Source organism: Tamandua tetradactyla, chromosome 23 (genome assembly GCF_023851605.1).
Source record: "Tamandua tetradactyla isolate mTamTet1 chromosome 23, mTamTet1.pri, whole genome shotgun sequence".
Lineage (NCBI taxonomy): Eukaryota > Metazoa > Chordata > Mammalia > Pilosa > Myrmecophagidae > Tamandua > Tamandua tetradactyla.
In genome coordinates, this window is record NC_135349.1 from 56,976,593 (window position 1) to 57,001,446 (window position 24,854).

Here is a 24,854-nt window from a genome sequence, read left to right on the forward strand (position 1 = left end):
CAGAGTACTTTGAAAGCTTCCTGTGGCTAGGGTTGCAGTCAGAGGATGGGACTTTTCTTTCCTGCCAGCAGAAGGTGTCAGCGCTGCTGTGCACGGCAGGTCCTGGCGTCCAGGGCCTTCTGAGCGATGGCACAGGGCCTGTCTGGGGGCACAGGCACACTACCAAGGAGTTGGGACAGGTTTGAAGCCTGTTCCTTGTTTCTTTCTCTTGGTAAACCCTTTGCTGGAGGGTTCCAGTCTCCTGCAGAGGTGGACACGGACTTCCCTAGCCTGCTCGCTTTTCCATGGAAGGCGACTAGAGAATCTGTTCTGTGAAACCTGTGCGACCCCTGCTGATTTAATGGGGAGCCTGAAGGCACATTCCCAAGTCCCGGGATGCTCCTGTGGAGTTAGTAAAAACCTTCACCTTTCCCAAGCCACAGTGATAGAGAAATTGCCTACTTGATCATAAACACAGGGTTAAACATTTCCGTGGTTCAAATATTCTTTAAATGATAAATTTCAAGATGAACTGTTTAAAGTAAATTTTTTTGTTTCTTTTTGTTCATTGTGATTAGCCAAAAGCTATTTATTTAGCAAACTTCTTAGCACAGAATGTGCTATAAAATCAGACTGTTAAGTAAAGGGCAAGATTTCTAAAACCTAAAACTGTGTGTGAGATTAGAACATTTTGAAGTCAGAATTAAACTTGAAGCCTGAGCTGAAGGGGAAGAAGTTGAGCTGAAGTCTGATGTCTATTTAAAAAATTCCTGTGCCTGCCTCCCTGCCACACTGAGTGTCACAGCCTGCACCCTTCCCAGTTCTATCACGAAATGGGCGTTTGTGTTTTTTCTGCTCAGCCCGCCCCATGTGTAGTAAGCACCTTTGCTACCAAACTGATCAGCTGCCTTGGCCTGGCCTAGCAGGAGCGCTGTCTGCACCCTGCAGCCATTCTGATCTTGACCAGCTGGGGGTGGTCCAGGAGCCCTGGGTGCAGCACCCCCTGGTTGCTTGATGGGCTCTGGGGGTCGTCGCCTAGGCCTCCAGGGCCTGGGGCACAACATGGGCCTCTGCGGTGAGTTCCGGAAACCCAGCCTGACTGGACGTGAGGAAGCACATGCAGAGACAGCCCTTGCCTGGGGCCTGGCATGCCCGGGGCACCCGGGTGTGTGACCTTAAGAGTGCACAGCCGCTTTCCATGATGTTGCAGGGGGGCCTGTGCATCCCTGGGGTGAACTGCAGGCCGTGCTGCTGCGCTCACACTGGGCAGGAACCCCCAGCTGGCTGCCCCGCCCAGAGGGGGCCAGGCTTCTGTAGGACGAGGAGGGAAGGGAGGGCAGCACACCAGCACCTGTGGGGCGGTCTGAGGAGCACCTGGGCCTCCCTGCTCAGCGTGGTGGCCAGCTCTGCGGTCACCTCTGGGAGCAGACCCCCCCCGGCCCTCACTGCCCCCTGGCCCTTGCCACCCAGCACCCCACTGGTGCCTCCACCCCCCTCCGGCTCTTACTGTCCAGTGGTGCCCTCCTGAACCCTGCTGCCCACCGATGCCCTGAGCTCGCCAGGTGGTTTGGTGGTCGCTCAGTCATTTCTGTTGCTGGGAGGGAGCCAGCAGCCATCGGAAGACTTGAATTCGGCCTTTATTTGCATATCCATCCTTGGTGCCCAGGGACTGGGGAGAGCTGGGCTGCGACTCCTGACCTGTGGCTGAGGCCACCGGCCACTCCTGGGCCTGCTGTGGCCCCTGCAGCCTCCCGCCCTGAGCACCTCGCCACCCCAGCAGGACCTGGGAGCAGGTCTCGGGGCTCCTGGTCGACAGGCTGGGGGCTCCGTCGCTGCTGGTCCTGAGGCTGCGCCGGGGACGGGGCTTGCCACACACCGCAGGTGGCAGAAGCCGCATGGATTGCAGGCAGGAGGACCTTTCTGGAAGGCGGGATGTGCTTCTCACCATGGAGAAGGAGCTCTGCGGGGCCTTCCCTGGAGCTTAGCTGAGGACGCTGTGCGTCTTTGTGGACTGTGCCACTGGCCTTGCCTCAGGGGGCCACCCGCCGTGCAGGAGGGCCATGGCTGTACCAGCACCATTGCATGCTCCTCAGCTACCCCGGGCTGAGCCTGCATTTTCGACAGGGAGCAAATTCTGCTTCATTTGTAGGATTTTTAGGTCTTTTTTTGATGAAAGTTAACTGTTTTTTTTTTAAGGCAGTTGTGCTGATGCGTCCATCACCACATGGGCCTTAGAACGCTCTCACCATACCCCGGAGCAGCCTCCTTGCAGCCCTTCCCCACCCACATACTCTCTGACCTAGTTCTGTTTCTGTAGATTTATTTATATTTTCATTTTATGCAAATGCAGTCATACCATGTTTAGTACTCTGTGTCTGGTTTCTTTCACTTAGCATAATGTTTTTTTTAATTGTGTTTTTTTTTAATTAGAGAAGTTGTAGGTTTACAAAGAAGGCGATAAAAATATCTCATTCTCATCTGCCCTCTGTTGCTGACACTTTGTATTAGTATGCTATCTTTGTTACAGTTGATAAAAAATACTAAAATATTACTGTTAACTATAGTCCACAGGTTGCGTTAAGTGTATTCTTTCCCACGTCCCACCTTATTATTAACACTTTGAAATAGTGACATTTGTTATAATTCATGAAAGAACATTTTTATATTTGCATCGTTGGCCGCAGTGCACCGTGCACGTGTGTTAGCCCCGTGCATGTGTGTTAGCCCCGTGCTTCATCCTCTCCCTTCCCTTCTCCTGACGCCCACGGCCCAGGACTCCCCCCCCTGCACCCACGCTAACTCAGCACTGTTGTTCCGCTCTCTGCACCGTGCCTCATGCCCACTCGCCATTCCACGCAGCTGATGAGACGTTCTGCACAAACGCAGCACCAGCATGCCATCCTCTGCCCTCGTCTCTCCCCTGGTAACCCGTGTTCTAGATTCTGACTGCTGTTACAGTGAGTTCAGTGAGCTCATACGGTATGAGTCCTTTTGCGTCTGGCTTATTGTACTCAACGTAATGTCCTCAAGGTTCTTCCATGTTGTCGCATGCATCGGGACTTCACTCCTTCTTACCGCTGCAGCGTAGTTCATCATCTGGCGTGTGCCGCAGTTTGTTTACCCCTTCATTACTTGTTGGACACCTGGGGTGTTTCTTCTTTCGGCAATCATGAGTGCTGCCACTGTGAATGTTGGTGTGCAGATGCCTGCTTTCTGTTCTTCTCCTGCATACCGGGAATTGGGAAGCGGACTGCTGGATGGGATGGCGGTTCTCTATCAGCTTCCTGAGGAGTGCCAGCCTGCCCTCCGCAGCGGTGGCTACAGCCTGCCTTCCCCGCAGCGCCAGTGCCGTGTTTCCCCACACCCTCTCCGGCACTGTTTCCTGTGGTTTAGCAGCGGCCACTCGAGTAGGTTTGAGATGACATCTCATTGTGGGCTTGTTTTGCATTTCCCTCATAGCTCCTGAAGCAGAGCATCTTTTCCTGTGCCTTTTAGTCATCTTTATTTCCCTTTGGAAAAATGTCTATTTGTGTCTTTTGCCCGTTTTTTTTTTTGCATGGGCAGGCACCAGGAATCAAACCCCGGTCTCCGGCACGGCAGGTGAGAACTCTGCCACTGCACCACCATTGCACCGCCCTCCGTTTTTTAATTGTGTTGTTTGTGTTTTTATTCTTGAGTTGTAGAATTTCTTTAAATATTTTGGATATTAAACCCTTATCCGATGTGTAGTTTCCAAATATAAGTCTCCTATTGAGAAGGCTACTTTATACCTTCTTGACAAAGTCCTTTGAAGCTCAAATGTATTCGATTTTGAGGAGATCCCATTTATCTGTTTTTTCTTTCATTGCTTTGTGCTTTGGATATAAAGTCCGAGGATCCACCACCTGTCACAAGATCTTGAAGACACTGCCTACATTTTTTTCTGGAAGTTGTATGGTCCTGTTCCTTATATTTAGGTCTTTGATCCATTTCTAGAGTTAATTTTTGAATAAGGTGTGAGATAGGGGTCCCTTTCATTCTCTTGCCCGTGGAGATCCCGCTCTCCCGGCACCTTTTGTTGACAACTGGACTTGTCGGCCCTGTCGGAGGTCAGCTGCTCATACGTGCGAGTGTGTCTCTGTGCTCTTGGCTTGGTTACGTCTCTTTGTGTCTGTCTCTGTGCCAGTCCCACATAGTTTTGACCATTGTGGCTTTGTAATTTGCTTTGAAGCCAGGAAATGTAAGAGCTTCAGGGCTATAAATTTCCCTCTCAGCACTGCCTTCGCTACATCCCATAGGTTTTGGTATGTTGTGTTCTTGCTTTCATTCATCTCGAGATATTTACTCTTATTATTTCTTCATTGACCCACTGGTTGTTTAAGAGTGTGTTGTTTGATCTCCATATGTTTCTGAATTTTCTAGTTCTCTGCCTGTTATTGATTTCCACCTTCATTCTATTACGGGCAGAGAAAGCGCTTTGTGTAATTTCAGTCTTTTAAGACTTACTGAGACTTGTTTTGTGACCCGACATGTGGTCTATCCTAGAGAATGATCCATGGGCACTTGAGAAGAATGTCTGTCCTGCTGTTTTGGGATGTGTGTTCTGTAAGTGTCAGGTCTAGTTCACTTTCCGTGTTCTCCAAGTTCTCGGTCTCCTTATTACCCTTTGTCTAGGTGTTCTGTCCATCGCGGAAAGGGGTGTATTGAAGTCCCTAACTCTGCTTGTAGAGATGTCCGTTTCTCCCGTCAGTGTTGCCAGTGTGTGCCCCACATATTTTGGGGCACCAAGGCTAGGTGCGTGAATGTGTTTTTATTGTCATTTCTTCTTGGTGGATTAGTGTATAATATACATTATTAATATATAATGTCCTTCTCTGGCTTTTATTACAGTTTTGCATTTAAATCTGTTTTTTCTGATGTTAGTTTAGCTCCTTCAGCTCTTCTTTGCTTCCTGTTTGTGCAGAATACCTTTTTCCATCCTTTCCCTTTCAGCCCATCTGTGTCCTTGGGTCTAAGATGAATCTCGTTGGCTGCATGTACATGGATCATATTTTTTTAAATCCATTCTTCCACTCTGTGTCTTTTGATCGGAGAGTTGACTCCATGAACGTTCAGTGTTACTACTGTAAAGGCAGTACTTCAACAATTTTATCCTTTGGTTTTTATGTGTCATATCTTATTTTTGTCTCCCCTTTTTACACTTTTTGTTATCCTTACCAATAATCTTCATTTTGGCACTCTCCTGCAAGCCTCTTTTGTCTTTTGCTTTCAACCTGAAAAACTCTCTTTAGTGATTCTTATAGGGCAGGTCTTTTGGTGATGAACTCTCTGTTTCTGTCTACCTGTGAGTATTTTAAACTCTCCCTCATTTTTGAAGGACAGTTTTGCCAGATAAGGAATTCTTGGCCTGCAGTTTTTCTCTTTCAGTATCATGTCACTACCACTGCCCTTTTGCCTCCAGCAGGTCTCTTAGCGTTTCTTCTGTTTGGCGTGCACTGTGCCTCTTGGACGTGTATTTACGTCTTTCGTTAGACTTGGGAAGTTGGGCACCATAACTTCCTCCGTGTTCTTTCTTCCCCCTTTTCCTTGTCTCCATTTGGAATAACCACAATCCATGTGTCTGTGCACTCAAATCCGTGAGATGCTGCTCAGTGTTTCCCGTTCTTTTCTCTTTCTGTTTGTTTTGGTATACTAGCTGCCGGAACGCAGTGTACCAGAAACGAAACGGCTTTTAAAAGGGGGGATTTAATGAGTTGCTAATTTACAGTCCTAAGGCCGAGAAAATGTCCCAATTAAAACAAGTCTATAGAAATATCTAATCCAAGGCACCCAGAAAAAGATACCTTGGTTCAAGAAGGCCAGCGCCGCTCAGGGTTTCTCTCTCAGGTGAGATGGCACGTGGCGAACACAGTCAGGGCTTCTCTCTCAGCTGGAAGGGCACATGGCAAACACGGCGTCATCTGCTAGCTTACTCTCCTGGCTTCTGGTTTCATGAAGCTCCCCAGGAGGTGTTTTCCTTCTTCATCTCCAATGGACTCTCTGCTTCGTGGTGCTGCAGCATTCTCTGCTCTCTCTGAATCTTTCATTCTCCAAAATATTTCCTCTTTTATAGGACTCCAGTAAACCAATCAAGACCCACCCAAATGGGTGGAGACATGTCGGCCCCTAATCCAGTTTAACAACCACTCTTGACTAAATCACATCATCCAGGGAGTTGATCTGATTGCAATTTCAAACATACAGTATTGAATAGGGATTATTCTACCTTTATGAAATGGAATTTATATTAAAACATGGCTTTTCTTAGGGGGCATACTTCCTTTCAAACCAGCACACTGTTCAGGCTGTAAGATTTCAGTGGTCCTGTCTTCTAGTTCACGGATTCTTCTGCCTGTTCACAGCTGCTGTCGCAGGTGTCCAGTGTATCTTTAATCTCTTCTGTTGTGCCTTTCATCCCCACAATTTCCATTACGTTTCATTTTGTACTTTCAAATTCTTCTTTATACTTACACAGTGTCTTCTTAATATACTTTATCTCTTTAGTCACAGTTTACTTTATCTCCTTGAATTGATTTGGAGTTGTTTGAACATTTTTGCTTAATTCCAAATTCTGTGTGTCTTCTGAAGTATTGATTTGTTCCTTTGGGCCTTTTCTTTCCTGTTTCTTAGCATGGTTTGTCATTTTTTCCTGCTGCCAGGCATCTGATCACCTTGGTGAATTTACCACGAAGGTCAGTCTCCCCTGCCTTGGGTTGATTGGTGACTGCCTCTGCACTAGTCTGATGTTCAGCTTAGTCCAGACCTTTAGAATTGCTGGGTTGGCTCATCAGTTTTTTTATAATTCTTTTTTTTTTTTTTTTTACATGGGCAGGCACCGGGAATCGAACCCAGGTGCTTGGGCATGGCAGGCAAGCACTCTTACCTGCTGAGCCACCGTGGCCCGCCCTCATCAGGTTTTTTGAGTCTTCATCTGACTCTTGCCCTGGATATGTGCTACAATTTTTAAGAAATTGCTTTCTGTATGCAGTTGTTTCACCCCCAGGAGAAAGCTTCCTTTCCTCAGTTCCATCTCCAGGAATCTTGATCTCTTCTGTTTGTTTTTGTTTTGCCTCGATAGTTTTTGTTTGATTGTTTGGGACTTCTTTCCTTGCCTCCACCTGGTTTTGCCTGGATGGCACATTCTGGGAGGGGGAATGCTGGAGAGGAGCCCCCCACATCAGTCCTTCCCCAGACAGACAAGGTCACGGACCGCAGTGTGGCCTGGTGGGGTGAAGCTGAGGAAGGAGGCATCAAGATGGAGCCAGGAGCTTCTCTTGTGGCCCCCAAAACTGGGTCTTCTCGATTCGTCATCTGCCCGGCACATGCAGCCCTTCAGCTGTCCTCTGCAGCTCTAAGGAAGCTCGCCATCTTTAAGTCCTCTCTGCCACCAATGCAGGGGGCATTGGATCAGCAGCTGCCCCACAGCCAGGACCCCCACCATCCGAAGTCATCACGCCCCACTTTGGCACCAGCATCTGCGCCATGGCCCAGGTGTGAGCCCCTCCTTGTTGCCAACTGTGAGACTGTGGGGTGGGTGAGCCGCCGCAGAGAGCAGCTTCCCAGCCATGTCCTGCTCTTCCCGGGAGGCTGTTCTTCCCAGGAGGCGCTCCGGGTGGCTGGTTCCTTCAGTGCCTGCCCAGCCACTGTTCTGCTGGAGGACGCGTCCCCTGAGCCCGCCCCGCCCTCTCCCCTCTGCGCCCCATGTCATTTCTCATACAGTCAGTAATCATTTAGATTTGCTCTTATGTTCACGCTTTCCATTTCCTTTCATTCCTTCTTGCTTCTCTAAGCTCCCATTTGGAGTCAAATGCATGTGGGAGTCGCCTTTGGTGTAGATTTATTGGTGGTAGATTCTCTGCTTTTGATTGCCTTAGACAGCCTTTATTTCACTTTAATTTGTGAAGAATATTTGTGTTGACTGTGAAGTTTTAAGTTGTCTTTTTTTTTTTCACGGCACTTTGAAAAAAAGTTTCCTTGTTTCCTGGTTACCACTGATTCTGTAGAAAGTCAACTCTCAGTCTTACTGATGTACATTTGAAGGAAGTATTTATTTGTTTTTTTACGCTGCTTCCAAGGTTTTCTGTCAGTTTTTCGTAGTTTCTCTACCTTGTGTGTTTATCCTGCTTGGGGTTTGTCATGACTTTTTAATCTTTGGCTTGATGTCTTTCATTAATTTTGGAAAGTTAACCACTGGCTCTTCCAATACTGCTTCTACGCCATTCTTTCTCCTTTCTTGCAATTCTATTTATTTATATGCTTGATATATGTTTTTTTTTAAGGCTTTTCAGTATTTTCATTCCTTTTTTACCCTCACCGTGCTGCATCCTGGATATTTTCTGAACCTGCCTACCAGTTAACTCATTTTCTTTTCAGCTGTGCCTATGCTACTATAGGCCCATCTATTGAGTGCTTAAAATTTCAGTTACTGTTTTTTTTTCAGTTCTAGAACTGATTCTTTAAAAAACTTTTAAGTTTCTGTGCAAACATTCCAGCTTGTCATTTAATTTCTTGATTATATTGATATATTTCAGTTTCCTAATAACTTCAAAATTGAGATATTGTGTGGTTCCCTTTCTGTTGTTTTTTCCCTCTTGGTTTTGAATCATTTGATATCGTCTCCTGTATGCTGGGTAACGTTTGACTGAACACGAGACATTGTGTATGAAACGTTTGGGGGCTGTGTGACATTCTGATGACATTTCCCTATGGAGGGTTTACTTTTCTTTCTGACTGGCCTCTACTGCAAGGGCGCAGCATTTTAATGCAGCCTCAGTCATCTGATGGGACCCTCGTCCGCGCAGATTCACCCCTCCTGCCAGGGCATGGCCTTGGCGGGGGCATCCCTGGGAATCCTCGGCTGCTCATGAGGCCCCCTCTCCATGTGCTTAGCCCCTCAGTCGTGGCTTGGAGGCATCAAGGAGAAAGCCGTACACCTCCCTCGGCTTCTCCCTGTCCTCTCTTGCCACCCGCCATGCCCACACCTGGCAGCTTCTAGGCACCTCTACACATATTTTAAATGCTGTCTGCTGTTCCCGATTGCCCTTGCAGGAGATTTGGCTGCAGCAAGCAGAAATCTACTTTATTTGAAGTGAAGTTTTCTCTGAGGGAGATTTTATCTTTATATGAGCTATTTACAGCTTAATTTTTTAAAGTACAATTTTATTGCAGCACATTCACACACCATATAATTCATACAAAGTATACAATCAGTGGTTCACAGTATCGTAGTTGTGCGTTCATCAACATAATCAATTTTAGGAGAAGAAAGGAAGTAAAAGTAAAGAAAGAAAATCTAAAACATCCCATATCCCTTATCTCCTTCCCCATTATTCTTTTTTCTGTCTTTGTTTTATTACTCATCTACCCATATGCTGGATAAAGGAGTGTGAGTCACAAGGTTTTTATAATCAAACGGTCACACGATAAAAGCTGTATAGTTATATAGTCATTATCGGAGATAGGGCTGCTGGAACACAGCTGAGCAGCTTCAGGTATTTCCTTCTAGCTATTCTAGTATATTAGAAACTAGAAAGAAATATCTGTGTAGTAAGTCAGGAGTCATTTGCTAAATCCTAACTTTTCAGTTACCCCTCCTCCCTCATTTGCGCATTCTCTCAGTCTTCAGGGAAACCTGGGCCATGAGCATTTTAATTTCTTTGCTCTGGAAAGGGGTGCCGACATCATGGGGTTGAAGAATGGACAGACCTGGTGGATGTTCTTGGGGAGACTTGTACCTCAAGGCTTATCTGGCATAGGAGCAGTCTGGAGGTCTTAAGTGTCTGAAAAATAAACTTACTGAGTAAAACTTTCTTTTTTTTTTTTTTTTTTTTTAATTTTTTTATTAATCAAAAAAAAGAAAAGAAATTAACACAACATTTAGAAATCATTCCATTCTACAAATGCACTCAGTAATTCTTAGTATCATCACATAGATGTATGATCATCATTTCTTAGTACATTGAGTAAAACTTTCTATTAGACTTAGAGCCCTGAGTGTTCTTTCAGGTTTTCAGGAATGCTGTTGGTTGGGGCTTGGCATACTGTGGCAATCTGCAGTATATGGCTGAAGCTGCATAAGAATAGCCTCCAGAATGACCTCTCAATTCCGTTTGAAATCTCTTAGCTATTGAAACTTTGTTTAATTTCATTTTCCTCTTTTGATTAAGAAGGCTTTCTCAGTCTCAGTGCCAGGGCCAGGCTTTCTCAGTCTCACAGTGCCAGGGCCAGGCTTTCTCAGTCTCATGGTGCCAGGGCCAGGCTCACCCCTGGGCATCCTGTCCCACATTGCCAGGAGATTTATACCATTGGGAGTCAAGCCCCACGTGGGGGGGGGGGGCATGGGCAGTGAGTTCACCTGCCGAGTTGGCTTAGAGAGAGAGGCTGCATCTGAGTCACAAAAGAGGCTCTCTGGGGGTGACTCTTAGGCATCATGGTAAGTAGGCTTAGCTTCTCCTCTGCAGAAATGTTTCGTATGGGTGAGCCCCAAGATTGAGGGCTTGGCCTATTAAATTGGTAGTTCCCAATGCTTGAGAGAATATCAGGCCTTCTCCAGGTGGGGAAGTTTAATAGTTTCAAAATTTTCCCCACTCCTGCAAGGGGACCTTACAAATACTTTTTTTATTTTCTGCCCCAGATTCTCTGGAATTTTTCAGGGTACCACGCTAATGTGTATAGAATAACAAGATCTCATTCCCTGTTCTAGGTTCCATGTAGTTAGGTGGTTTAAATAAACTAACCAGACAGCTTAGAGAGTTTGCTACAGAAAATTTAAATTTTGGTCCAAATAACAATCTCTTCCTTTGCTCTCACACAGAAGTTGAGGTTTTGAAATACAGACAGTACCATGTTTTACCCTGTATTCTGGTTTACCTTAGTCCTGACCCAGCCCATTCCATCGTAATCTGTGCCTGAAGTCTGACCTCCTTCGGCTTCTTTAACGGTCACTGTGCGGGGTAGTGCTGCCTTTCATCCCTTCTGAGCTCTAACTCGGAGTCTCGGCTGTCACACAGACCCCCACCAGAATGGCCAGGTTATGCACAAGTTGCTCAGCATCTCAGAATTTAGAAATAACACTTAAAACTCAGGAATAAGTGTGACTACTGTAAGAGTGTACAGTCTAGGAAACTTTGCAATAAAGAAGCTTTATAGAAATTCTGTGCTCCTTAATCATTGATTACCCAATATGTGCCCACCCTCTTTCTCATGGTAACAGTACAGTTCTCAGCATGCTCATTATAGTCGGTTTATATTAGGGAGGCCTTAGAATATTTGTCCTTTCATTTCTGGCTTATTTCACTCACCTCTTGCATGCCTCATGACTTCCTTCCTTCGTGGGGCCGCTCGGAGGTCCGCTGTATGTGAGCCCCACAGTTCCTCTTCCGTTCCACTTGGCCACCTCTGCCCACTGCATGCGGCGAACACCGGTTACTTACAGCGTGTTTCGATGAACGTGTACGCTAACACATTCCGTGTGGTCTTTAAATAGGAGTGGGAAAAGTCTGTGAAGAGCTGAGCTGTTGCTGTTAGCCCTCGGCCTGCACTTGCAGGTAAGCTGGGGTCAGCCTGCGGGTTAGCGGTGAAGTGGGGCTCAGCACGCCGAGCACCTGCCCTCCCCGCCCCCCCCCGTTCTCCCCAGCACTCCTCTCCACCTGTCCTGCCAAAGTCACTGTTTTGAGGTAAATTATTTAAATAATTTTGACCATCTTCAGGTATATGCAAGGTGAAATGGACAGATTCTTATATTTTTAATATGTAAGACATTTTTAACTTAATTTTTTTTAAGGAGAATTTGTGTTAAGACAAATGTGACATACTTTAAAAAAAATTTATTTATTAATTTAAAAAAATTAACAACAAACGAACAAAAACATTAACATGTGATCATTCCGTTCTACATATATAATCAGTAATTCACAATATCATCACTTAGTTGCATATTCATCATTTCTTAGAACATTTGCATCAATTCAGAAAAAGAAATAAAAAGACCACAGAAAAAGAAATAAAACAAAAACAGAAAAAAAAAAGATTATACATACCATACCCCTTACCCCTCGCTTTCATTGATCACTAGCATTTCAAACTAAATTTATTTTAACATTGTTCCCCCTGTTATTTATTTTTATTCCATATGTTCTACTTGTCTGTTGACAAGGTAGATAAAAGGAGCATCAGACACAAGGTTTTCACAATCACACAGTGATTTATACTTTTTTAAGTAAAGTGTACTCTTTAAAGTATAAGCTCCAGAGTTATGACAGTACATTTTGCTTATACATACAGAATGTACATGTTCATAAATATGTTTTGTACACTTTTTTTCTCTTAAAAATGTTTTTTTATTAGAGAAGTTGTGGTTTACAGAACAATCATGCATGAAGTATAGGATTCCCAAATGTATTGGTTTGCTAAGCTTCCTTAGTTTGGGCATTTTCATAGTCTTAGAACTGTAAATTTCAACTTAATAAATTCCCTTTTTAAAAATTAATCCACTTCTGGCCACTTTAACAAACTAGAACACCAGGTTTCTGCTCTCTCACTCAGCACTCCAGCATCTCCAAGTGTCTGCGTCCCTGTCAACACTGAAGCAACTCCAAAATGTTCTCCCTTTCAAAGGACTTCAGTAAACTAATCTGGACCCAGTTTAATGGGCAGAGTCACATCTCCATCTAACCAGAAGGTTCCACCCACAGCTGGGTGCCACATCTCCATGGAAACAATCCACAGTTTCCAACCCACAATATTAAATCAGGATTAAAAGAAAAATGGGTGCCCCCATGAGTTTGGGTCAGGAAAAAGGGCCTGGCTTTTCTGGGATACACAGCAGCTGAGCACACCACGTACACCTCACCTCCAACACCTTGCATTGGTGGGGACATTTCTTACAATTGATGATAGCACCTTTTTGCAGTTGTCCTTTTTTTTTTTTTTTTAACATTTTGTGTGTGTGTGTGTGTGTGAAATATAACACATATATATATATATATATATATACATACAGAATAAAAAAAAAAGGGAAGAAAAAGCAATTAATTTCCCGAGCATGCTCCGATAAGCAGCTGCAGAGCAGATTTCATAGTCCATGTGGGTTACGGTTCCACAGCTTCAGTGTTTTTCTTCCAGCTGCTCCAAAGCCCTGGGGGCTTAAAGAAACATCAGCACAGTGACTCAGCAGTCATGCGCATTTGTTAAACCCTGTCTTCTCTGTTGTAGCTCCTTCCCCCCAGTCTTTAGGGGTATTGGGTGATGACGGTTGTCATAACATGAAACGGTTCTGATGTTTTCATGTTGGAAAGGGCTATTAGTGTTCTCAGAGGGCTGGTCCCTCTGAGTTTCAGGACTTACCTGGCCTAGGAACCCTCTAGAGGTTATAGGTTTCAGGAAAGTAAACTTAGTGCGTGGAACTTCTGTAGAGTCTCAGAGCCCTAGATGTGCTTTAGGGTTAAACAGAGATGGTTTGGGTGGGGATTGGCAAACCTTGGTAAACAGCACTGTCTAATGTAGCTTCTGTAAGAGTGACCTCCAGAGTTGCCTCTTGACTCTATTTGAACTCTTTCAGCCACTGATAGCTTATTTACACTTCTTTCCCCACTTTTGGTCAGAATGGAATTATTGATCTCACGGTGCCAAGGTTGAACTCATCCCTGGGAGTCACGTCCCATGTTGCCAGGGAGACTTTCAGCCGTGGATATCATATCCCACATAGGAGAGAGAACAGTGATTTTCCTTGCAGAGCTGGGCTTACAGAGCGAGAGGCCACATCTGAGCAACCAGAGAGGTTTCCTGAAGGCAGCTCTCAGGCCTCGTTATGGGTAGTCTTAAGTTCTGCACTACAGAAATAAGTTTCTTAAGGGCAAGCCTTAAAGTTAAGGGCTTGGCCTAATATCTTAGGAGTTCCTAATGTTTGAGAGAGCACCAGGGTTTCCCACATGGGAAAATTTCCATATTTTTTCTCCAGTCCCTCAAGGGACTCTATTTTGTACACATTTTATGCAATTAAAATACACATATATATTCTGATGTTCAGTTGTTGTCAAGATGACTTTACTCTTTACTGATAATACTTTTAGGGTTTTTTTACTGTGAAGACTTGTGTGCAAGTATCCTTTCTATCCTTTTGGGTATATAGCTCAGAGAGGAATTGGTGGTTCACATGGTAATTCTGTGTTTGAATGTTTAAGGGACCACAAAACTGTTTTTCACAGCAGCGGTACCATTTTACATCCCACTAGCAGTGCTTGCAGCTTCCTACTTCTCCACATCTTTGGCAGCATTTACTATTTCCTGCTTTTTTAGTGTTTTTTAAACTATAGCTGTTCTGGTGGTTGTGAAGTGGTATCTGACTGTGATTTTGTTTTTTTATTTTTGCCTCTTATTTTTTTGTTGGTTTTTTTAAGAGGAAGATTAATTATTTTATTTTATTTATTAGAGAAGTTGTGGGCTCTGCACACCACCGTGTTGCTAACATTTGCACTGATGTGGCCCCTCGTGACAAATGATGGCAGTATTTTTATAATTGTACTGTTAATTAGACTCTGTGGTTTCACTTATGGTGCTGGGCATTCCATGGATATTTTTGCTTTATTTTGTTTTACTTTTTATATTGAAATAATTTCAAACCTGTAGGACAGTTGCAGAAATAATACAGAGAATTCCAATATACCCCCTTGTTGTAGTTTGCTACCTGGTGGAATGCCACATACCAGAGACAGATTGGCTTTTAATAAAATTTTTTTCTTATGTGGGAAGGCACAGGGTGATCTCTGCTGGCCTTCTATCCAGGCCTCTGGGTTCCAACAACTTTCCCTGGGGTGAGTTCTTTCTCCATCTCCAAAGGCCTGGGCTGAGCTGCAAGTGCTGAGATGAGATATGCCTAGCTGCTTGTGCTGTGCTACGTTGAATCTCTCATTTAAGCACCAGCCAATTAAGTCAAACATCACTCATTGCAGCAGGCACGTTTCCCAGCCGACTGCAGATGTAATGAGCAACAGATGAGGTTCACGTGCCATCGGCTCATGTCCACAGCAACAGAACTAGTTGCCTTCTTCTGGCCAAGTTGACAACTGAATCTAACTACCACATGTCCACCCCTTGTCAGCTTGGCAACTACACGCATCACCTTAAACAATATTAAGGTGCAAAAAATTCTATTCTGGCTGTAGACCTATGAATCTGAAAACAATTAGCTGGAGCCAATATGCAAAGGAGGACATTCACAGGTTACAGGTTTTCGTTTCCATAGGGAGAAATTGGAAGGAACCCAGGGGTCCCGAGACTGTTTAGTTCTGAAAACCTGCAAGGCAGAAACCATTGTATTTCAAAGTCTGAAAGTCATTTATCTTTCAGCTTTAGAAAGTGGTATCCCACCCTTTCCAAGGGCCTATGCAGTGGCTTGCCTCTTCCTGAGTCAACCTTGGGGGACATTGAGGAGACCACCTTTTTCTCAGCTCCACTCTCTCCAGGCATCGGGGCCACACCTGGGCTCTCTGCCATTTCCAGGGCACATGCTCAGCCCCTCCATGTGGTGGCAGCCAGGCTCTCCCCAGTCCCCCAAGGAGTGTGCTGTACCTTCTCCAAGGCCTGAGGTGGCATGACTCTTCCACTGTAACAAGGTGGGAGACTCATCCTTGCCCTTCAGGGCAAACTCACCCTCTCCATGTATATGGGTGGGTCCACTCTCCTGGCCAAGATTTGTTGACTTCACACCCAAGCTTCCATGGTTCTCACTCTGCAAACTCCAGTTTGTCCCATTTGTGTCCCCCTTTGTCCAGAATGGCAGTGGTTCCGTTTACACCAACAGTCTCTTCAAGCACTCCAGGACTTCTCCATCATTCTCTTCACAGTTCCTCCAAAATCTTCCCCTTAGCCATCCAAAAAACTGTTCCAATATATCTGGTATTTGTAAACTGCAGCAGCACCCCGCTCTCCAGTACCAAATCTGTTCTAGTTTCCTAGTTGCTGGAATGCAACACACTGGAGACGGATTGGTTTTTAATAAAAGGGGATTTATTTCGTTAGTTCTTTAGAGGAAAGGCAGCTACTTTCAACTGAGGTTCTTTCTTACATGGGAAGGCACAGGGTGATCTCTGCTGGCCTTCTCTCCAGGCCTCTGGGTTCCAACAACCTTCCCAGAGGTGATTACTTTCTGCATCTCCAAAGGCCTGGGCTGAGCTGTGAGTGCTGGGATGAGGTATGCTGAGCTGCTTGGGCTGTGCTACATTTAGCTCTCTCATGTAAGCACCAGCCAATTAAGTCAAACAGCATTCCTTGCAGCAGGCACACCTCCTAGTCAACTGAGATGTAATGAGCAACAGATGAGGTTCACGTACCATTGGCTCTTGTCCACAGCAGCAGAACTAGGTGCCTTCACCTGGCCAAGTTGACACCTGAACCTAACTACCACATCATTTTATCTTTTTATTCACCCATTTGTCTGTCTTGTCTCTTCTGTAAACATTTTAGAGTAGGTTCTAGGGAGGTAAACTTGGTGTGAAGAGGCTTCCCGGAAGCAGCTCTTAACCCTCGTTATAGGTAATTTTAGCTTCTCCCCACAGTAATAAATTTTGTAAGAGCAAACCTCAAAATCTAGAGCTTAGCCTATTTTCTTGGGAGTCACCAGTGGTTGGAAGGGATACGGGGTTTCCCAGATCAGAGAGTTTAATAGTTCCGTATATATATACATATTTTCCCCCCTTCAGATCCTCAAGGGACTCTACCAACATGTCATAGTTGCCAGCCCACCATAGTCTGAGATGTGTCCTGGCACTACCCCAAGCCATAGAGCATTCGAGGCCTCGTTCCTTTCTGGATTCCTGGAGCCTGGACTGTGTGGATGAGCTGTCCAGGGAGGCTGAGCCAGACCCTGAGTTACAGGAAATCAGGTCTCATTGTGGTTTTGATATGCATATCCCTAACAGCCGATGGAGTTGGCTTTGGACAAATGTCTATTCAAGTCCTTTGCCCATTTATAAATTGCATTGTTTGTCTTTTTGTTGTTGAATTGTAGGAGTCCTTTGCATATTCTGGATATTAAACCTTTATCAGATATATGGTTTGCAACTATCTTCTCCCATTCTCTGGGTTTTCTTTACTGACATTTTAAACTGTGCTTTGACCTTTGAGCTTTAGATTGTGACAGGTTTACTACAGTGGTGGCTGTGATAATGGGACGTTAGAGAGGCCACATCTGAGCAACAAAAGAGGTTCTCTGGGGGTGACTCTTAGGTTTAATTTTAAGTAGACTTAGCCTGTCTTTTGCAGGAATAAGTTTCATAGGGGTGAACCCCAAGATCAAGGGCTCAGCCTGTTGAATTGTTTGTCCCCACTGCTTATGAGAATTTCAGGAATTTCCCAGATGGGGAAGTTTACTATTTCCTCCTTTTTCCCCTAAGAAGACTTTGCAAATGTTTTTTTTACTCTCTGCCCAAATTACTCTGGCATTTATTGCACCTTAGTTCTTTTAAGTTCCATTAGTTTTAGAATTTAAAGCTTTGTGATATGGGATAGCTGTTGTCTTGAAAGATAAAAGTTTCCATGGTGAATGGCAAACAAAAGCAGGGCAGGCTGTTTTGCTTTGCTTTGTTTTTGTTCTTAAGGGTTTCCGTTATTGCTATACGTTTATTTGGTTAGGTTAGAAACATTTGCTAGTTTATTATAATTGTCATATGCTCTAGGTTGCTAGCTGCTGGAATGAAATATATCAGAAATGGAATGGCTTTTAAATAGGGGAATTTAATCAGAAGCTAGTTTACAGTTCCATGGCCGAGAAAAAGTCCCAATTAAATTAAGTCTATAGAAATGTCCAATCTGAGGCATCCAGGGAAAGATACCTTGGTTCAAGAAGGCCAGTGAAGTTCAGGGTTTCTCTCTCAAGTGAGAAGGCACATGGCAAACACGGTCAGGGTTCCTCTCTCATCTGGAAGGGCACATGGTGAACACAGCATCATTTGCTAGCCTTCTCTCCTGGCTTCCTGTTTCATGAAGCTCCCCGGGAGGTGTTTTCCTTCTTCATCTCCAAAGGTCGCTGGCTGGTAGACTCTGCTTCTCGTGGCTATGTCGTTCTGCTCTGCTCTCTCTGAATCTTTCATTCCCCAAAATGTTTCCTCTTTTATAGAACTCCAGAAACTTACCAAGACCCACCCAAATAGGTAGAGACATGTTGTCACCTAATCCAGCTTAACAACCACTCTTGATTAAATCACGTCTCCAGGGAGATGATCTGATTACAGTTTCAAACATACTGTATTGAATAGAGATTATTCTGCCTTTATGAAATGGGATTTAGATTAAAATATGGCTTTTCTAGGGGACATACATCCTTTCAAACCAGCATACCATATTAGGTTCATTTGGATATGAATAAGGGCGGTAGGGTCTGTGAAACATTTTTGTTCCACTTTTAAAAATCCTTGAGAGAAAAAGCAAACCTTGAAAATTGCGGGGAAAAAAAAACTCATCATCAGGTAAGTTCAAAGGATTTTCTCTTTTTCCGATAGGTTTCCTCTTTGGAGAGAGATTTTTTTCTATGTGCCCAGAGTAAAGAAAACTAGAAAGTAGCTTCCAGTGAGTGAGAGGGTGTCGGTGATTGGTCTTTATTCTCCTGTTGCTCTCAGCACAGGGGAATGTGAGACCTGGAGTTGGAGGTTTCCGGTGGACTTCCAGGGACACACCCAGAGCTGTAGGACAGCTGGATTTATAAGTGCCAGTTCTTTTTTATCTTTCAACTAAACCATGTTTTCCAAAAGCCATTCATTCGTTTTGGTCTGAAAACTCAGGCACGGAGAGCCGCTTTCTCCCGTGCCCAGCGCAGCCTCTGCTCAGTGCCCACGTGCCGGGCACCTGCTGCTCAGGGCACAGGAGAGGTTGGCACAGGCCTGGCTCTGTGAGTTTCTCTGAGCCCCTGCAGTCTGCTGGGAGTTGCCACTTCTTAGCGCTTCAGTGCCTGGGTGCTTGAGGACCCGTCTGTGACTTGCAGTTTGTGACTCTTGATTGGCACGTCCTCTCTGGAGCTGAAGTATTCCTTGGAGGTTGTGCCTGAGGGTCAGAGGTAGAGTAGGGGCTCGGCATGTCCCAGGACAGGGCGTGCCCATTGCTCGTCAGGGCGGTAGAGTCTGTGATACATTTTGTTCCACTTTTAAAAGCTGCTGCATGGAGTTCTCAGCTCTGCGTGGACTCGAGGATGGGACACGCCTGTGGCATTCAAGGGCGCCCGGAGCCTCTCCAGTGCGGCGTCCCCTGCTCCCCATGCCTGCCCTGGGGGACACAGTGTACCCTGCCATCCCAGAGAAACACCAGAAAAGTCACAGCGGGATAGCTGGTGCCCCATTCCTTGGACCCCTTCCGTCTTGACCCTCCAGTGCCATCTGAGGGTGGGTGGCAATCTCTTCTTCACAAAAGGGAGCCTGCAGCCTCTGGGTGGTGATCAGGGGGCTGAGCTGGGGGTGTGGGGGCGAGGACAGGGCAGGCTGTGGGTCTACTTCGAACGCCAGCTCCTCCCAACTCAGGTGCTGGTGGCTTTGGGCTGTCACCAGCTGTTTTTCACAGAAAAGGAGTTGGACTTCGTGGCTTCATTTTGGCCATCCTCCCACTTGTTGTGGGCACCGTGCCCAGTGGAGGGACTGTCGGGAGAGGGCCTATTCTGTGCCAGCCGCCGCCTGGGGCCCGCACTGAGCTGCCCTCTGGGTGGCGGAGCATCTCAGGGACGCCCTTCCAGGAGAGGAGGACTCGGGCTGCTCTCGACTTGCGGCCCTGCCGTGCAACCTGCGGGACACATGCTCGGCCTCCTCAGTGTCCGGGTTTGACCCTGATGACCTTTGATGGGCTGTGCCCTTTAGAGTCATTCAGAACGGATGGGGTGGCGCCGGCGTTGTGAAGATGCAGAACAGCCGGGAATGCCTGCAGGATGGGGAGAGGCCACAGGCCACTGGCGACCGTAGGCCCTGTGCCTGCTGTCCTGAGTGAGCGCGTGGCCCCCGCCAGATCCTGTGGGCAGAGACCCAGAAGATGCCACTGCCCGCGTGGGGCATCTTTTTCAGCAGAGACTTCCAACCTTCAGGTTGGAAGAAGGTTATTTGGATGTAATGCGAGGTGTGTTTCGGTGCATGCAGCAGCATGTACTTAAACCGGGACTGCCACAGACAAGAAGCAGGCAGGCCGACTCTGAACTGGCTGGTAAGGATTTGAAAATGGAGACTGTTGATACTCACCACTCAGATGCTGTTCAGAAGTCTTGATCACGTCTTTGCTTTGGAACATTTGTGGCGTGAGGATGGCATGCGCCTTTGAGTGTGACGATAGATGAGTGGGTGGCCTTGCGGCTGGCTGGTGGGGTGCGGTGCTTTCCATGACACCTGCAGGTGTCAGCCATGCCCAGGCTGACCCCCGTGCCCAGGTGGACCCGCATGCCTAGGCAGACCCCCATGTCCAGGCTGACCTCGACCCAGGCGGACCCCCATGTCCAGACTGAGCCCTGGGCCCAGGCGGAACCCTGCTCAGGCAGATCCCCAAGCCCAGGTGGACCCCGGAGACTGGGCGGACCCTCACACCCAGGCGGACCCATGCACACAGTCGGGCGCTCCCATGGGTGCTTCTCTGGTGGCTGAAGACCAGTGTGTTTGGACCTGGTCTTTGCTTTGCTGCTGGCGTTGGGGAAACCCCTGCCCAGGAGGCCCCGTGGAGACCCTCAGCACAGCAGGGGCCACGCGTGTGGCCAGATGGGAGGGGCACGGCATATGCTGTCCAGAACGCAATTTCCAGGAGCGGGGAAGAGGGTGGAGCCTCGCTGGGCGGCTGGGGGCTGGGGGCTGGAGCGTGCGCTGAGGGAGGAGGGCGGGGTGCAGGGGAGAGGGCAGGGCGCAAGGGAGTGGGCGACCAGCCAATGACCTGGACACGGCTGTGGCCTCCAGGCTGAAACCCACCCGCATTTTGCGTCAGGCCCCTGAGGTGAGCCACGGCTCCCGCATTGGGCACGCAGCCTGCAGGTCTTTGAGCGTCCCCACAGTCTTGGCCCTATCGCCTCATCCTGCAGATCCCAGGTCGGAGCACAGTGGTGGGTCACACGTCCCTGGCCACTGGTTGGCGAGGACGTGGTTCCGTGGGGTGGGCGGTGTGGGCTAGGGGCTGAGGACAGCGATGCTTCCAGAAGTCGTTCCCTGCGTGTCTGCACACATGCACCTAGTACCTGGGGTGCCCCAGCCCACCGGGAGGAGACCCCCTCCAGGCTTTTCTGGTGATAAATGAACCAACTCGACACGGTGCTGCTATGGTGAGCTAAGGCGTGGCTTGCCACTGGCACCCATTTTCAGCCTTGTGGTCAGGCGCGTCCACCCCACAAACCTACAGGACGCTGGAGGTTGCACTGGGGATCCCGGATCGGGGACTGCTGGCCTCACGCCTGTTCTAGTTTGCTAGCTGCTAGAATGCAATATACCAGAAAAGGAATGGCTTTTAACAAGGGGAATTTAATGAGTTGCTAGTTTACAGATCTAAGGCCGAGAAAATGTCCCAATTAAAACAAGTCTATAGAAATGTCCAATCAAAGGCATCCGGGGAAAGATACCTTGGCTCAAGAGGGCTAATGAAGTTCAGGGTTTCTCTCTCATCTGGAAAGGCACATGGTGAACGCAGTCAGGGCTTCTCTCTGAGCTGGAAGGGCATATGGCAGACACGGCGTCATCTGCTAGCTTACTCTTCTGGCTTCTGGTTTCATGAAGCTCCCCGGGAGGCGTTTCCCTTCTTCATCTCCAAAGGTTGCTGGCTCGTGGACTCTCTGCATCTCATGGCTACATCGTCCTGCTCCCTCTGAATCTCTCATTCTCCCAAATATTTCCTCTTTTATAGGACTCCAGTAAACCAATCAAGACCCACCCAAATGGGTGGAGACATGCCATCCCCTAATCCAGTTTAACAACCATTCTTAACTAAATCACATCAACCGGGGAGATGATCTCATTACAGTTTCAAATATACAGTATTGAATAGGGATTATTCTACCTTTAAGAAATGGGATTTATATTAAAACATGGCTTTTCTTAGGGGACATACTTCCTTTCAAACCAGAACACGCCCTTGTTTCCACCACTGCTCTCCTCCCAGGACAGCTTGGTGAGGAGCAGGCCTGGGGGGTGAGGTCCCTGGGGCTGCATTTGGCTCGTGGCCGTGGCCTTCGGTGCCTCTGAGGGAGACCGTGCGCCCAGTCTGCCTCGTGGTGGCTGTTTACCAGGCACGCTCCCGCCGCACCTGGCGGGCTTCTCTTCCACTGCCTCTGGTCTTGGGGGCGGAGCCTCCATCTGTGGTGGCCCCACTGGGCCCCGGCTCTCTGCCCTCCCCAGAGGCACCCCTGGTGGGAGCCGCACACCCCTCCTGCCCACGCTTGCCCAGTTCTTGACTTTGTGCTTGAAGACCAGCCTTCCATGGCCAGGACAGGGGCAGGACGGGTGGCATCGACAGGCAGACACAGCCCCACTCGTTCCAGGCCTGTGGGGCGGAGCTGTGCTTAGCACACCCGGCTATCCCTCAGAGCCCCCCCTTACCTGTCCTGCCTGCTCCCAGGGAGCTGGACCTCTCTGCCCAGGGCCGTCACTTCTCAGCCCACGCTAGGTGTTTCGGTTTGTGAAAGCTGCTGGATTGCAGTATACCAGTAATGGAACAGTTTTTTTTGTTTTTTTTTTTTTTACATATTTATTGATAAAACAATGTATAAGCCCATACATTCTGAACATACAAACATTTTGAACATACAATCATTGCACTGATTGTATAATCAGTGGCTTACAATATCATCACATAGTTGTATATTCATCACCATGATCATTTCTTAGAACATTTGCATCCCTCCAGAAAAAAATAAAAAAAAAAGCTCATACATCCCATACCCCTTACCCCTCCCTCTCATTGACCACTAGTATTTCCATATACCCAATATATTTTAACATTTGTTCCCCCCTATTTTTTTCTATACCCCTTACCACTCCCTTTCATTGACCGTTAGTATTTCAGTCTACTCTATTTTAACATTTGTTCCCCCTATTGTTTGTTTATTTCTTATCTATTGTTTTAGTCATTTGTCCATACCTTAGACAAAAGGAGCATCAGACACAAGGTTCTCACAATAACATAGTCCCATTGTGACAGCTACATCATTATTCAATCATCTTCAAGAAACATGGCTACTGGAACACAGCTCTACATTTTCAGGCAATTCCCTCCAGCCTCTCCACTACATCTTGAACAACAAGGTGATATCTACTTAATGCGTAAGAATAACCTCCAGGATAACCTCTCGACTCTGTTTGGAATCTCTCAGCCATTGACACTTTGTCTCATTTCCCTCTTCCCCCTTTCGGTGGAGAAGGTTTTCTTGGGCGAGCCACGGTGGCTCAGCAGGTAAGAGTGCTTGCCTGCCAAGCCCGAGGACCTGGGTTTGATTCCCGGTGCCTGCCCATGTTAAAAAAAAGGTTTTCTCAGTCCCTTGATGCCTGGTCCCGTCTCATCCCAGGATTTCATCCCACATTGCCAGGGAGGTTTACACCCCTGGGAGTCTCCCCCTCAACATGGGACATGCCTCCCGTGGAACAGTTTTATAAATGAGACTTTTTAAGTTGCAAATTTATAGTCCTAAAGCCATGAAAATGTCCAAATTAAGGCATCAAGAAGAGGTCACCTTCACTCAGGAAAGGCTGATGCCGTCCAGAACAGCTGTCAGCTGGATGGGCACGGGGCTGGCGCCTGCTGGGGTCTTTGGCTTCTGGACACCTCCCAGCTAGGAAGGCCATGGTGCCTGAAAGGTTTAGGAGGCAAAAGGGTGAGAAAGAAGGAAGGTAGACTGGGAAATTTAAAGTGGGCGGGTTTATTTCTGCACTCCCAGGCAGAGCTCACCGAATCCAAGATGGAGGGAGGTGAGTCCTGGGTGATAGGGTGGGCAGTTTTAAAGCAAGCGGGTCAAGTGACTTCCAGAACCTGCGGTTCTCTGGCAGTCAGGTGTCCAGAAGGGGCAGGTCATTGGTTCAGGAAGTCAGGTGTCCGGAAGGGGCGGTTCCGGAAGTCATATCATCCAGAAGGGGCGGTTCCGGAAGTCATGTTAGGAGGGGCGACACAGCCTCTGCAGCTCCAGTTGCAGTGCTCTTCCCCATTCCCCCGACTTAATGCCATGTGCGAGCTTTTCCTCCTTTCTTAAGGCTTCCCCCAGGGGCGTTTTCCTTGTTCACTCCAAAGGGCTCTGGCTGCGTGGGCTCTGAAGCGTTTTCCAAAATGGTTCTCTCTGAAAGAGCTCCAGTAAGCAACTCCACCTTGAATGGGTACAGATGCATCTCCATGGAAACCGCCAGAAAGATCCCTCCCAGCAGTACTGAATGAGGATTAAAGAGCACAGCTTTTCTGGAGTCCACAACATATTCACACAAGTGTAGTGGGTGTGGAGGGCGGGCTGGGTCCCCGGTGTCGGCGCATCCGGGTGAAGCGAGCGAGGCCCCGGGCACCTGGCTTTCCAGCTGGGGCACAGAGCCGAGATGGTGCTGCAGGTGCCGCTGCCATGGGGCGGTGGGCCTGGGAACCATGTGCTGGGCCCTCCCAAGGTGGCCCTGAGCTTTGTCCTTGAGGATGTGCTGGGCGCCGTGGGTCAACCTGCAGTGGTCTGGCGGCAGACAGGAGCGCGATGAGGTGTTTTCCTCACTGCTGCAGCCTGCGGGGAGCCAACTGTGGACAATGTCAGGAGCATTTTGAAAGTGGCCCTGGTTAGAGTCAAGTCTTTGACACCCCCGGCCACACCCCTCCCTGTTGGTCCTCTCCACAGGGTGAGGCTGCTTGGATGAAAGAAACTGGGACTTCAGAGTGGAGAGAGGCCAATGCCCTCGTGCCAGCCG

The 24,854-nt window shown here is 47.4% G+C and overlaps 1 protein-coding gene across 2 annotated transcripts in view; it reads left to right on the forward strand.

Annotated features, from left to right (window-relative positions):
• Positions 1-24,854, forward strand: part of AXIN1 (axin 1) — a 72,145-nt gene that overhangs the window by 4,513 nt on the left and 42,778 nt on the right. The gene's annotated exons all lie outside the window — the stretch shown is intronic.